The sequence below is a fragment of the Crinia signifera genome, chromosome 1 (genome assembly GCF_055691185.1).
Source record: "Crinia signifera chromosome 1, ASM5569118v1, whole genome shotgun sequence".
In the NCBI taxonomy this organism is placed as follows: domain Eukaryota; kingdom Metazoa; phylum Chordata; class Amphibia; order Anura; family Myobatrachidae; genus Crinia; species Crinia signifera.
In genome coordinates this window covers 236,986,461-237,001,041 of record NC_139217.1, presented here as the reverse complement: position 1 = coordinate 237,001,041, position 14,581 = coordinate 236,986,461, and positions in this window count along the sequence as shown.

Below are 14,581 nucleotides of genomic sequence, written 5' to 3'. Positions count from 1 at the left end.
GGTTATATTTATAGATCACGGGTGGTTTCCATTCAGAGAACACATAATTGCATTCATAAAACACAGGGTTCTATTCATAGAACACAGGGTTCCATTTATAGAACACAGGGTTCTATTCATAGAACACAAGGTTTTATTCATAGAACACATGGCTATATTTATAGATCACGGGTGGTTTCCATTCAGAGAACACATGGTTTCATTCATAAAACACAGGGTTCTATTTATAGAACACAGGGTTCCATTCATAGAACACAGGGTTCTATTAATAGAACACAAGGTTTTATTCATAAAACACATGGTTATATTTATAGATCACGGGTGGTTTCCATTCAGAGAACACATGGTTTCATTCATAAAACACAGGGTTCTATTCATAGAACACAGGGTTCCATTCATAGAACACGGTGTTCTATTAATAGAACACAAGGTTTTATTCATAAAACACATGGTTATATTTATAGATCACGGGTGGTTTCCATTCAGAGAACACATGATTTCATTCATAAAACACAGGGTTCTATTTATAGAACACAGGGTTCCATTCATAGAACACAGGGTTCTATTAATAGAACACAAGGATTTATTCATAAAACACATGGTTATATTTATAGATCACGGGTGGTTTCCAGTCAGAGAACACATGGTTTCATTCATAAAACACAGGGTTCTATTCATAGAACACAGGATTCCATTAATAGAACACAGAGTTCTATTAATAGAACACAAGGTTGTATTCATAAAACACATGGTTATATTTATAGATCACGGGTGGTTTCCATTCAGAGAACACATCATTTCATTCATAAAACACAGGGTTCTATTCATAGAACACAGGGTTCCATTTATAGAACACAGGGTTCTATTCATAGAACACAAGGTTTTATTCATAAAACACATGGTTATATTTATAGATCACGGGTGGTTTCCATTCAGAGAACACATAATTTCATTCATAAAACACAGGGTTCTATTCATAGAACACAGGGTTCAATTTATAGAACACAGGGTTCTATTCATAGAACTCAAGGTTTTATTCATAGAACAGATGGTTATATTTATAGATCACGGGTGGTTTCCATTCAGAGAACACATAATTGCATTCATAAAACACAGGGTTCTATTCATAGAACACAGGGTTCCATTTATAGAACACAGGGTTCTATTCATAGAACACAAGGTTTTATTCATAAAACACATGGTTATATTTATAGATCGCGGGTGGTTTCCATTCAGAGAACACATGGTTTCATTCATAAAACACAGGGTTCTATTCATAGAACACAGGGTTCCATTCATAGAACACAGGGTTCTATTAATAGAACACAAGGTTTTATTCATAAAACACATGGTTATATTTATGGATCACGGGTGGTTTCCATTCAGAGAACACATCATTTCATTCATAAAACACAGGGTTCTATTCATAGAACACAGGGTTCCATTTATAGAACACTGGGTTCTATTCATAGACCACAAGGTTTTATTCATAGAACACATGGTTATATTTATAGATCACGGGTGGTTTTCATTCAGAGAACACATAATTTTATTCATAAAACACAGGGTTCTATTCATAGAACACAGGGTTCCATTTATAGAACACAGGGTTCTATTCATAGAACACAAGGTTTTATTCATAGAACACATGGCTATATTTATAGATCACGGGTGGTTTCCATTCAGAGAACACATGGTTTCATTCATAAAACACAGGGTTCTATTTATAGAACACATGGTTCCATTCATAGAACACAGGGTTCTATTAAGAGAACACAAGGTTTTATTCATAAAACACATGGTTATATTTATAGATCACGGGTGGTTTCCATTCAGGGAACACATCATTTCATTCATAAAACACAGGGTTCTATTCATAGAACACAGGGTTCCATTTATAGAACACTGGGTTCTATTCATAGAACACAAGGTTTTATTCATAGAACACATGGTTATATTTATAGATCACGGGTGGTTTCCATTCAGAGAACACATAATTTCATTCATAAAACACAGGGTTCTATTCATAGAACACAGGGTTCCATTTATAGAATACAGGGTTCTATTCATAGAACTCAATGTTTTATTCATAGAACAGATGGTTATATTTATAGATCACGGGTGGTTTCCATTCAGAGAACACATAATTGCATTCATAAAACACAGGGTTCTATTCATAGAACACAGGGCTCCATTTATAGAACACAGGGTTCTATTCATAGAACACAAGGTTTTATTCATAGAACACATGGCTATATTTATAGATCACGGGTGGTTTCCATTCAGAGAACACATGGTTTCATTCATAAAACACAGGGTTCTATTTATAGAACACAGGGTTCCATTCATAGAACACAGGGTTCTATTAATAGAACACAAGGTTTTATTCATAAAACACATGGTTATATTTATAGATCACGGGTGGTTTCCATTCAGAGAACACATGGTTTCATTCATAAAACACAGGGTTCTATTCATAGAACACAGGGTTCCATTCATAGAACACAGGGTTCTATTAATAGAACACAAGGTTGTATTCATAAAACACATGGTTATATTTATAGATCACGGGTGGTTTCCATTCAGAGAACACATCATTTCATTCATAAAACACAGGGTTATATTCATAGAACACAGGGTTCCATTTATAGAACACTGGGTTCTATTCATAGACCACAAGGTTTTATTCATAGAACACATGGTTATATTTATAGATCACGGGTGGTTTCCATTCAGAGAACACATAATTTTATTCATAAAACACAGGGTTCAATTCATAGAACACAGGGTTCCATTTATAGAACAGAGGGTTCTATTCATAGAACTCAAGGTTTTATTCATAGAACAGATGGTTATATTTATAGATCACGGGTGGTTTCCATTCAGAGAACACATAATTGCATTCATAAAACACAGGGTTCTATTTATAGAACACAGGGTTCCATTCATAGAACACAGGGTTCTATTAATAAAACACAAGGTTTTATTCATAAAACACATGGTTATATTTATAGATCACGGGTGGTTTCCATTCAGAGAACACATGGTTTCATTCATAAAACACAGGGTTCAATTCATAGAACACAGGGTTCCATTTATAGAACACAGGGTTCTATTCATAGAAAACAAGGTTTTATTCATAGAACACATGGCTATATTTATAGATCACGGGTGGTTTCCATTTAGAGAACACATGGTTTCATTCATAAAACACAGGGTTCTATTTATAGAACACAGGGTTCCATTCATAGAACACAGGGTTCTATTAATAAAACACAAGGTTTTATTCATAAAACACATGGTTATATTTATAGATCACGGGTGGTTTCCATTCAGAGAACACATGGTTTCATTCATAAAACACAGGGTTCTATTCATAGAACACAGGGTTGCATTCATAGAACACAGGGTTCTATTAATAGAACACAAGGTTTTATTCATAAAACACATGGTTATATTTATAGATCACGGGTGGTTTCCATTCAGAGAACACATGATTTCATTCATAAAACACAGGGTTCTATTTATAGAACACAGGGTTCCATTCATAGAACACAGGGTTCTATTAATAGAACACAAGGTTTTATTCATAAAACACATGGTTATATTTATAGATCACGGGTGGTTTCCAGTCAGAGAACACATGGTTTCATTCATAAAACACAGGGTTCTATTCATAGAACACAGGGTTCCATTCATAGAACACAGGGTTCTATTAATAGAACACAAGGTTTTATTCATAAAACACATGGTTATATTTATAGATCACGGGTGGTTTCCATTCAGAGAACACATGATTTCATTCATAAAACACAGGGTTCTATTTATAGAACACAGGGTTCCATTCATAGAACACAGGGTTCTATTAATAGAACACAAGGTTTTATTCATAGAACACATGGCTATATTTATAGATCACGGGTGGTTTCCATTCAGAGAACACATCATTTCATTCATAAAACACAGGGTTCTATTCATAGAACACAGGGTTCCATTTATAGAACACTGGGTTCTATTCATAGACCACAAGGTTTTATTCATAGAACACATGGTAATATTTATAGATCACAGGTGGTTTTCATTCAGAGAACACATAATTTTATTCATAAAACACAGGGTTCCATTTATAGAACACAGAGTTCTATTCATAGAACACAAGGTTTTATTCATAGAACACATGGCTATATTTATAGATCACGGGTGGTTTTCATTCAGAGAACACATGGTTTCATTCATAAAACACAGCGTTTTATTCATAGAACACAGGGTTCCATTCATAGAACACAGGGTTCTATTAAGAGAACACAAGGTTTTATTCATAAAACACAGGGTTCTATTCATAGAACACAGGGTTCCATTCATAGAACACAGGGTTCTATTAATAGAACACAAGGTTTTATTCATAAAACACATGGTTATATTTATAGATCACGGGTGGTTTCCATTCAGAGAACACATGGTTTCATTCATAAAACACAGCGTTTTATTCATAGAACACAGGGTTCCATTCATAGAACACAGGGTTCTATTAAGAGAACACAAGGTTTTATTCATAAAACACATGGTTATATTTATAGATCACGGGTGGTTTCCATTCAGAGAACACATCATTTCATTCATAAAACACAGGGTTCTATTCATAGAACACAGGGTTCCATTTATAGAACACTGGGTTCTATTAATAGAACACAAGGTTTTATTCATAGAACACATGGTTATATATAAAGATCACGGGTGGTTTCCATTCAGAGAACACATAATTTCATTCATAAAACACAGGGTTCTATTCATATAACACAGGGTTCCATTTATAGAACACAGGGTTCTATTCATAGAACACAAGGTTTTATTCATAGAACACATGGTTATATTTATAGATCACGGGTGGTTTCCATTCAGAGAACACATAATTTTATTCATAAAACACAGGGTTCTATTCATAGAACACAGGGTTCCATTTATAGAACACAGGGTTCTATTCATAGAACACAAGGTTTTATTCATAGAACACATGGCTATATTTATAGATCACGGGTGGTTTCCATTCAGAGAACACATGGTTTCATTCATAAAACACAGGGTTCTATTCATAGAACACAGGGTTCCATTCATAGAACACAGGGTTCTATTAATAGAACACAAGGTTTTATTCATAAAACACATGGTTATATTTATAGATCACGGGTGGTTTCCATTCAGAGAACACATAATTTCATTCATAAAACACAGGGTTCTATTCATAGAACACAGGGTTCCATTCATAGAACACAGGGTTCTATTAATAGAACACAAAGTTGTATTCATAAAACACATGGTTATATTTATAGATCACGGGTGGTTTCCATTCAGAGAACACATCATTTCATTCATAAAACACAGGGTTATATTCATAGAACACAGGGTTCCATTTATAGAACACTGGGTTCTATTCATAGACCACAAGGTTTTATTCATAGAACACATGGTTATATTTATAGATCACGGGTGGTTTCCATTCAGAGAACACATAATTGTATTCATAAAACACAGGGTTCAATTCATAGAACACAGGGTTCCATTTATAGAACACAGGGTTCTATTCATAGAACTCAAGGTTTTATTCATAGAACAGATGGTTATATTTATAGATCACGGGTGGTTTCCATTCAGAGAACACATAATTGCATTCATAAAACACAGGGTTCTATTTATAGAACACAGGGTTCCATTCATAGAACACAGGGTTCTATTAATAAAACACAAGGTTTTATTCATAAAACACATGGTTATATTTATAGATCACGGGTGGTTTCCATTCAGAGAACACATGGTTTCATTCATAAAACACAGGGTTCAATTCATAGAACACAGGGTTCCATTTATAGAACACAGGGTTCTATTCATAGAAAACAAGGTTTTATTCATAGAACACATGGCTATATTTATAGATCACGGGTGGTTTCCATTTAGAGAACACATGGTTTCATTCATAAAACACAGGGTTCTATTTATAGAACACAGGGTTCCATTCATAGAACACAGGGTTCTATTAATAAAACACAAGGTTTTATTCATAAAACACATGGTTATATTTATAGATCACGGGTGGTTTCCATTCAGAGAACACATGGTTTCATTCATAAAACACAGGGTTCTATTCATAGAACACAGGGTTGCATTCATAGAACACAGGGTTCTATTAATAGAACACAAGGTTTTATTCATAAAACACATGGTTATATTTATAGATCACGGGTGGTTTCCATTCAGAGAACACATGATTTCATTCATAAAACACAGGGTTCTATTTATAGAACACAGGGTTCCATTCATAGAACACAGGGTTCTATTAATAGAACACAAGGTTTTATTCATAAAACACATGGTTATATTTATAGATCACGGGTGGTTTCCAGTCAGAGAACACATGGTTTCATTCATAAAACACAGGGTTCTATTCATAGAACACAGGGTTCCATTCATAGAACACAGGGTTCTATTAATAGAACACAAGGTTTTATTCATAAAACACATGGTTATATTTATAGATCACGGGTGGTTTCCATTCAGAGAACACATGATTTCATTCATAAAACACAGGGTTCTATTTATAGAACACAGGGTTATATTCATAGAACACAGGGTTCTATTAATAGAACACAAGGTTTTATTCATAGAACACATGGCTATATTTATAGATCACGGGTGGTTTCCATTCAGAGAACACATCATTTCATTCATAAAACACAGGGTTCTATTCATAGAACACAGGGTTCCATTTATAGAACACTGGGTTCTATTCATAGACCACAAGGTTTTATTCATAGAACACATGGTAATATTTATAGATCACGGGTGGTTTTCATTCAGAGAACACATAATTTTATTCATAAAACACAGGGTTCCATTTATAGAACACAGAGTTCTATTCATAGAACACAAGGTTTTATTCATAGAACACATGGCTATATTTATAGATCACGGGTGGTTTTCATTCAGAGAACACATGGTTTCATTCATAAAACACAGCGTTTTATTCATAGAACACAGGGTTCCATTCATAGAACACAGGGTTCTATTAAGAGAACACAAGGTTTTATTCATAAAACACAGGGTTCTATTCATAGAACACAGGGTTCCATTCATAGAACACAGGGTTCTATTAATAGAACACAAGGTTTTATTCATAAAACACATGGTTATATTTATAGATCACGGGTGGTTTCCATTCAGAGAACACATGGTTTCATTCATAAAACACAGCGTTTTATTCATAGAACACAGGGTTCCATTCATATAACACAGGGTTCTATTAAGAGAACACAAGGTTTTATTCATAAAACACATGGTTATATTTATAGATCACGGGTGGTTTCCATTCAGAGAACACATCATTTCATTCATAAAACACAGGGTTCTATTCATAGAAAACAGGGTTCCATTTATAGAACACTGGGTTCTATTAATAGAACACAAGGTTTTATTCATAGAACACATGGTTATATATAAAGATCACGGGTGGTTTCCATTCAGAGAACACATAATTTCATTCATAAAACACAGGGTTCTATTCATAGAACACAGGGTTCCATTTATAGAACACAGGGTTCTATTCATAGAACACAAGGTTTTATTCATAGAACACATGGTTATATTTATAGATCACGGGTGGTTTCCATTCAGAGAACACATAATTTTATTCATAAAACACAGGGTTCTATTCATAGAACACAGGGTTCCATTTATAGAACACAGGGTTCTATTCATAGAACACAAGGTTTTATTCATAGAACACATGGCTATATTTATAGATCACGGGTGGTTTCCATTCAGAGAACACATGGTTTCATTCATAAAACACAGGGTTCTATTCATAGAACACAGGGTTCCATTTATAGAACACAGGGTTCTATTAATAGAACACAAGGTTTTATTCATAAAACACATGGTTATATTTATAGATCACGGGTGGTTTCCATTCAGAGAACACATAATTTCATTCATAAAACACAGGGTTCTATTCATAGAACACAGGGTTCCATTCATAGAACACAGGGTTCTATTAATAGAACACAAGGTTTTATTCATAAAACACATGGTTATATTTATAGATCACGGGTGGTTTCCATTCAGAGAACACATCATTTCATTCATAAAACACAGGGTTATATTCATAGAACACAGGGTTCCATTTATAGAACACTGGGTTCTATTCATAGACCACAAGGTTTTATTCATAGAACACATGGTTATATTTATAGATCACGGGTGGTTTCCATTCAGAGAACACATAATTTTATTCATAAAACACAGGGTTCAATTCATAGAACACAGGGTTCCATTTATAGAACACAGGGTTCTATTCATAGAACTCAAGGTTTTATTCATAGAACAGATGGTTATATTTATAGATCACGGGTGGTTTCCATTCAGAGAACACATAATTGCATTCATAAAACACAGGGTTCTATTTATAGAACACAGGGTTCCATTCATAGAACACAGGGTTCTATTAATAAAACACAAGGTTTTATTCATAAAACACATGGTTATATTTATAGATCACGGGTGGTTTCCATTCAGAGAACACATGGTTTCATTCATAAAACACAGGGTTCAATTCATAGAACACAGGGTTCCATTTATAGAACACAGGGTTCTATTCATAGAAAACAAGGTTTTATTCATAGAACACATGGCTATATTTATAGATCACGGGTGGTTTCCATTTAGAGAACACATGGTTTCATTCATAAAACACAGGGTTCTATTTATAGAACACAGGGTTCCATTCATAGAACACAGGGTTCTATTAATAAAACACAAGGTTTTATTCATAAAACACATGGTTATATTTATAGATCACGGGTGGTTTCCATTCAGAGAACACATGGTTTCATTCATAAAACACAGGGTTCTATTCATAGAACACAGGGTTGCATTCATAGAACACAGGGTTCTATTAATAGAACACAAGGTTTTATTCATAAAACACATGGTTATATTTATAGATCACGGGTGGTTTCCATTCAGAGAACACATGATTTCATTCATAAAACACAGGGTTCTATTTATAGAACACAGGGTTACATTCATAGAACACAGGGTTCTATTAATAGAACACAAGGTTTTATTCATAAAACACATGGTTATATTTATAGATCACGGGTGGTTTCCAGTCAGAGAACACATGGTTTCATTCATAAAACACAGGGTTCTATTCATAGAACACAGGGTTCCATTCATAGAACACAGGGTTCTATTAATAGAACACAAGGTTTTATTCATAAAACACATGGTTATATTTATAGATCACGGGTGGTTTCCATTCAGAGAACACATGATTTCATTCATAAAACACAGGGTTCTATTTATAGAACACAGGGTTATATTCATAGAACACAGGGTTCTATTAATAGAACACAAGGTTTTATTCATAGAACACATGGCTATATTTATAGATCACGGGTGGTTTCCATTCAGAGAACACATCATTTCATTCATAAAACACAGGGTTCTATTCATAGAACACAGGGTTCCATTTATAGAACACTGGGTTCTATTCATAGACCACAAGGTTTTATTCATAGAACACATGGTAATATTTATAGATCACGGGTGGTTTTCATTCAGAGAACACATAATTTTATTCATAAAACACAGGGTTCCATTTATAGAACACAGAGTTCTATTCATAGAACACAAGGTTTTATTCATAGAACACATGGCTATATTTATAGATCACGGGTGGTTTTCATTCAGAGAACACATGGTTTCATTCATAAAACACAGCGTTTTATTCATAGAACACAGGGTTCCATTCATAGAACACAGGGTTCTATTAAGAGAACACAAGGTTTTATTCATAAAACACAGGATTCTATTCATAGAACACAGGGTTCCATTCATAGAACACAGGGTTCTATTAATAGAACACAAGGTTTTATTCATAAAACACATGGTTATATTTATAGATCACGGGTGGTTTCCATTCAGAGAACACATGGTTTCATTCATAAAACACAGCGTTTTATTCATAGAACACAGGGTTCCATTCATAGAACACAGGGTTCTATTAAGAGAACACAAGGTTTTATTCATAAAACACATGGTTATATTTATAGATCACGGGTGGTTTCCATTCAGAGAACACATCATTTCATTCATAAAACACAGGGTTCTATTCATAGAACACAGGGTTCCATTTATAGAACACTGGGTTCTATTCATAGACCACAAGGTTTTATTCATAGAACACATGGTAATATTTATAGATCACGGGTGGTTTTCATTCAGAGAACACATAATTTTATTCATAAAACACAGGGTTCCATTTATAGAACACAGAGTTCTATTCATAGAACACAAGGTTTTATTCATAGAACACATGGCTATATTTATAGATCACGGGTGGTTTTCATTCAGAGAACACATGGTTTCATTCATAAAACACAGCGTTTTATTCATAGAACACAGGGTTCCATTCATAGAACACAGGGTTCTATTAAGAGAACACAAGGTTTTATTCATAAAACACAGGATTCTATTCATAGAACACAGGGTTCCATTCATAGAACACAGGGTTCTATTAATAGAACACAAGGTTTTATTCATAAAACACATGGTTATATTTATAGATCACGGGTGGTTTCCATTCAGAGAACACATGGTTTCATTCATAAAACACAGCGTTTTATTCATAGAACACAGGGTTCCATTCATAGAACACAGGGTTCTATTAAGAGAACACAAGGTTTTATTCATAAAACACATGGTTATATTTATAGATCACGGGTGGTTTCCATTCAGAGAACACATCATTTCATTCATAAAACACAGGGTTCTATTCATAGAACACAGGGTTCCATTTATAGAACACAGGGTTCTATTCATAGAACACAAGGTTTTATTCATAGAACACATGGTTATATTTATAGATCACGGGTGGTTTCCATTCAGAGAACACATAATTTTATTCATAAAACACAGGGTTCTATTCATAGAACACAGGGTTCCATTTATAGAACACAGGGTTCTATTCATAGAACACAAGGTTTTATTCATAGAACACATGGCTATATTTATAGATCACGGGTGGTTTCCATTCAGAGAACACATGGTTTCATTCATAAAACACAGGGTTCTATTCATAGAACACAGGGTTCCATTCATAGAACACAGGGTTCTATTAATAGAACACAAGGTTTTATTCATAAAACACATGGTTATATTTATAGATCACGGGTGGTTTCCATTCAGAGAACACATAATTTCATTCATAAAACACAGGGTTCTATTCATAGAACACAGGGTTCCATTTATAGAACACAGGGTTCTATTCATATAACACAAGGTTTTATTCATAGAACACATGGTTATATTTATAGATCACGGGTGGTTTCCATTCAGAGAACACATAATTTTATTCATAAAACACAGGGTTCTATTCATAGAACACAGGGTTCCATTTATAGAACACAGGGTTCTATTCATAGAACTCAAGGTTTTATTCATAGAACAGATGGTTATATTTATAGATCACGGGTGGTTTCCATTCAGAGAACACATAATTGCATTCATAAAACACAGGGTTCTATTCATAGAACACAGGGTTCCATTTATAGAACACAGGGTTCTATTCATAGAACACAAGGTTTTATTCATAGAACACATGGCTATATTTATAGATCACGGGTGGTTTCCATTCAGAGAACACATGGTTTCATTCATAAAACGCAGGGTTCTATTTATAGAACACAGGGTTCCATTCATAGAACACAGGGTTCTATTAATAGAACACAAGGTTTTATTCATAAAACACATGGTTATATTTATAGATCACGGGTGGTTTCCATTCAGAGAACACATGGTTTCATTCATAAAACACAGGGTTCTATTTATAGAACACAGGGTTCCATTCATAGAACACAGGGTTCTATTAATAGAACACAAGGTTTTATTCATAAAACACATGGTTATATTTATAGATCACGGGTGGTTTCCATTCAGAGAACACATGGTTTCATTCATAAAACACAGGGTTCTATTCATAGAACACAGGGTTCCATTCATAGAACACAGGGTTCTATTAAGAGAACACAAGGTTTTATTCATAGAACACATGGCTATATTTATAGATCACGGGTGGTTTCCATTCAGAGAACACATCATTTCATTCATAAAACACAGGGTTCTATTCATAGAACACAGGGTTCCATTTATAGAACACTGGGTTCTATTCAAAGACCACAAGGTTTTATTCATAGAACACATGGTTATATTTATAGATCACGGGTGGTTTTCATTCAGAGAACACATAATTTTATTCATAAAACACAGGGTTCTATTCATAGAACACAGGGTTCCATTTATAGAACACAGGGTTCTATTCATAGAACACAAGGTTTTATTCATAGAACACATGGCTATATTTATAGATCACGGGTGGTTTCCATTCAGAGAACACATAATTTCATTCATAAAACACAGGGTTATATTCATAGAACACAGGGTTCCATTTATAGAACACAGGGTTCTATTCATAGAACTCAAGGTTTTATTCATAGAACAGATGGTTATATTTATAGATCACGGGTGGTTTCCATTCAGAGAACACATAATTGCATTCATAAAACACAGGGTTCTATTCATAGAACACAGGGTTCCATTTATAGAACACAGGGTTCTATTCATAGAACACAAGGTTTTATTCATAGAACACATGGCTATATTTATAGATCACGGGTGGTTTCCATTCAGAGAACACATGGTTTCATTCATAAAACACAGGGTTCTATTTATAGAACACAGGGTTCCATTCATAGAACACAGGGTTCTATTAATAGAACACAAGGTTTTATTCATAAAACACATGGTTATATTTATAGATCACGGGTGGTTTCCATTCAGAGAACACATGGTTTCATTCATAAAACACAGGGTTCTATTCATAGAACACAGGGTTCCATTCATAGAACACAGGGTTCTATTAAGAGAACACAAGGTTTTATTCATAGAACACATGGCTATATTTATAGATCATGGGTGGTTTCCATTCAGAGAACACATCATTTCATTCATAAAACACAGGGTTCTATTCATAGAACACAGGGTTCCATTTATAGAACACTGGGTTCTATTCATAGACCACAAGGTTTTATTCATAGAACACATGGTTATATTTATAGATCACGGGTGGTTTCCATTCAGAGAACACATAATTTTATTCATAAAACACAGGGTTCTATTCATAGAACACAGGGTTCCATTTATAGAACACAGGGTTCTATTCATAGAACTCAAGGTTTTATTCATAGAACACATGGTTATATTTATAGATCACGGGTGGTTTTCATTCAGAGAACACATAATTTTATTCATAAAACACAGGGTTCTATTCATAGAACACAGGGTTCCATTTATAGAACACAGGGTTCTATTCATAGAACACAAGGTTTTATTCATAGAACACATGGCTATATTTATAGATCACGGGTGGTTTCCATTCAGAGAACACATGGTTTCATTCATAAAACACAGGGTTCTATTTATAGAACACAGGGTTCCATTCATAGAACACAGGGTTCTATTAATAGAACACAAGGTTTTATTCATAAAACACATGGTTATATTTATAGATCACGGGTGGTTTCCATTCAGAGAACACATGGTTTCATTCATAAAACACAGGGTTCTATTCATAGAACACAGGGTTCCATTCATAGAACACAGGGTTCTATTAATAGAACACAAGGTTTTATTCATAAAACACATGGTTATATTTATAGATCACGGGTGGTTTCCATTCAGAGAACACATGGTTTCATTCATAAAACACAGGGTTATATTCATAGAACACAGGGTTCCATTCATAGAACACAGGGTTCTATTAATAGAACACAAGGTTTTATTCATAAAACACATGGTTATATTTATAGATCATGGGTGGTTTCCATTCAGAGAACACATCATTTCATTCATAAAACACAGGGTTCTATTCATAGAACACAGGGTTCCATTTATAGAACACTGGGTTCTATTCATAGACCACAAGGTTTTATTCATAGAACACATGGTTATATTTATAGATCACGGGTGGTTTCCATTCAGAGAACACATAATTTTATTCATAAAACACAGGGTTCTATTCATAGAACACAGGGTTCCATTTATAGAACACAGGGTTCTATTCATAGAACTCAAGGTTTTATTCATAGAACAGATGGTTATATTTATAGATCACGGGTGGTTTCCATTCAGAGAACACATAATTGCATTCATAAAACACAGGGTTCTATTCATAGAACACAGGGTTCCATTTATAGAACACAGGGTTCTATTCATAGAACACAAGGTTTTATTCATAGAACACATGGCTATATTTATAGATCACGGGTGGTTTCCATTCAGAGAACACATGGTTTCATTCATAAAACACAGGGTTCTATTTATAGAACACAGGGTTCCATTCATAGAACACAGGGTTCTATTAATAGAACACAAGGTTTTATTCATAAAACACATGGTTATATTTATAGATCACGGGTGGTTTCCATTCAGAGAACACATGGTTTCATTCATAAAACACAGGGTTCTATTCATA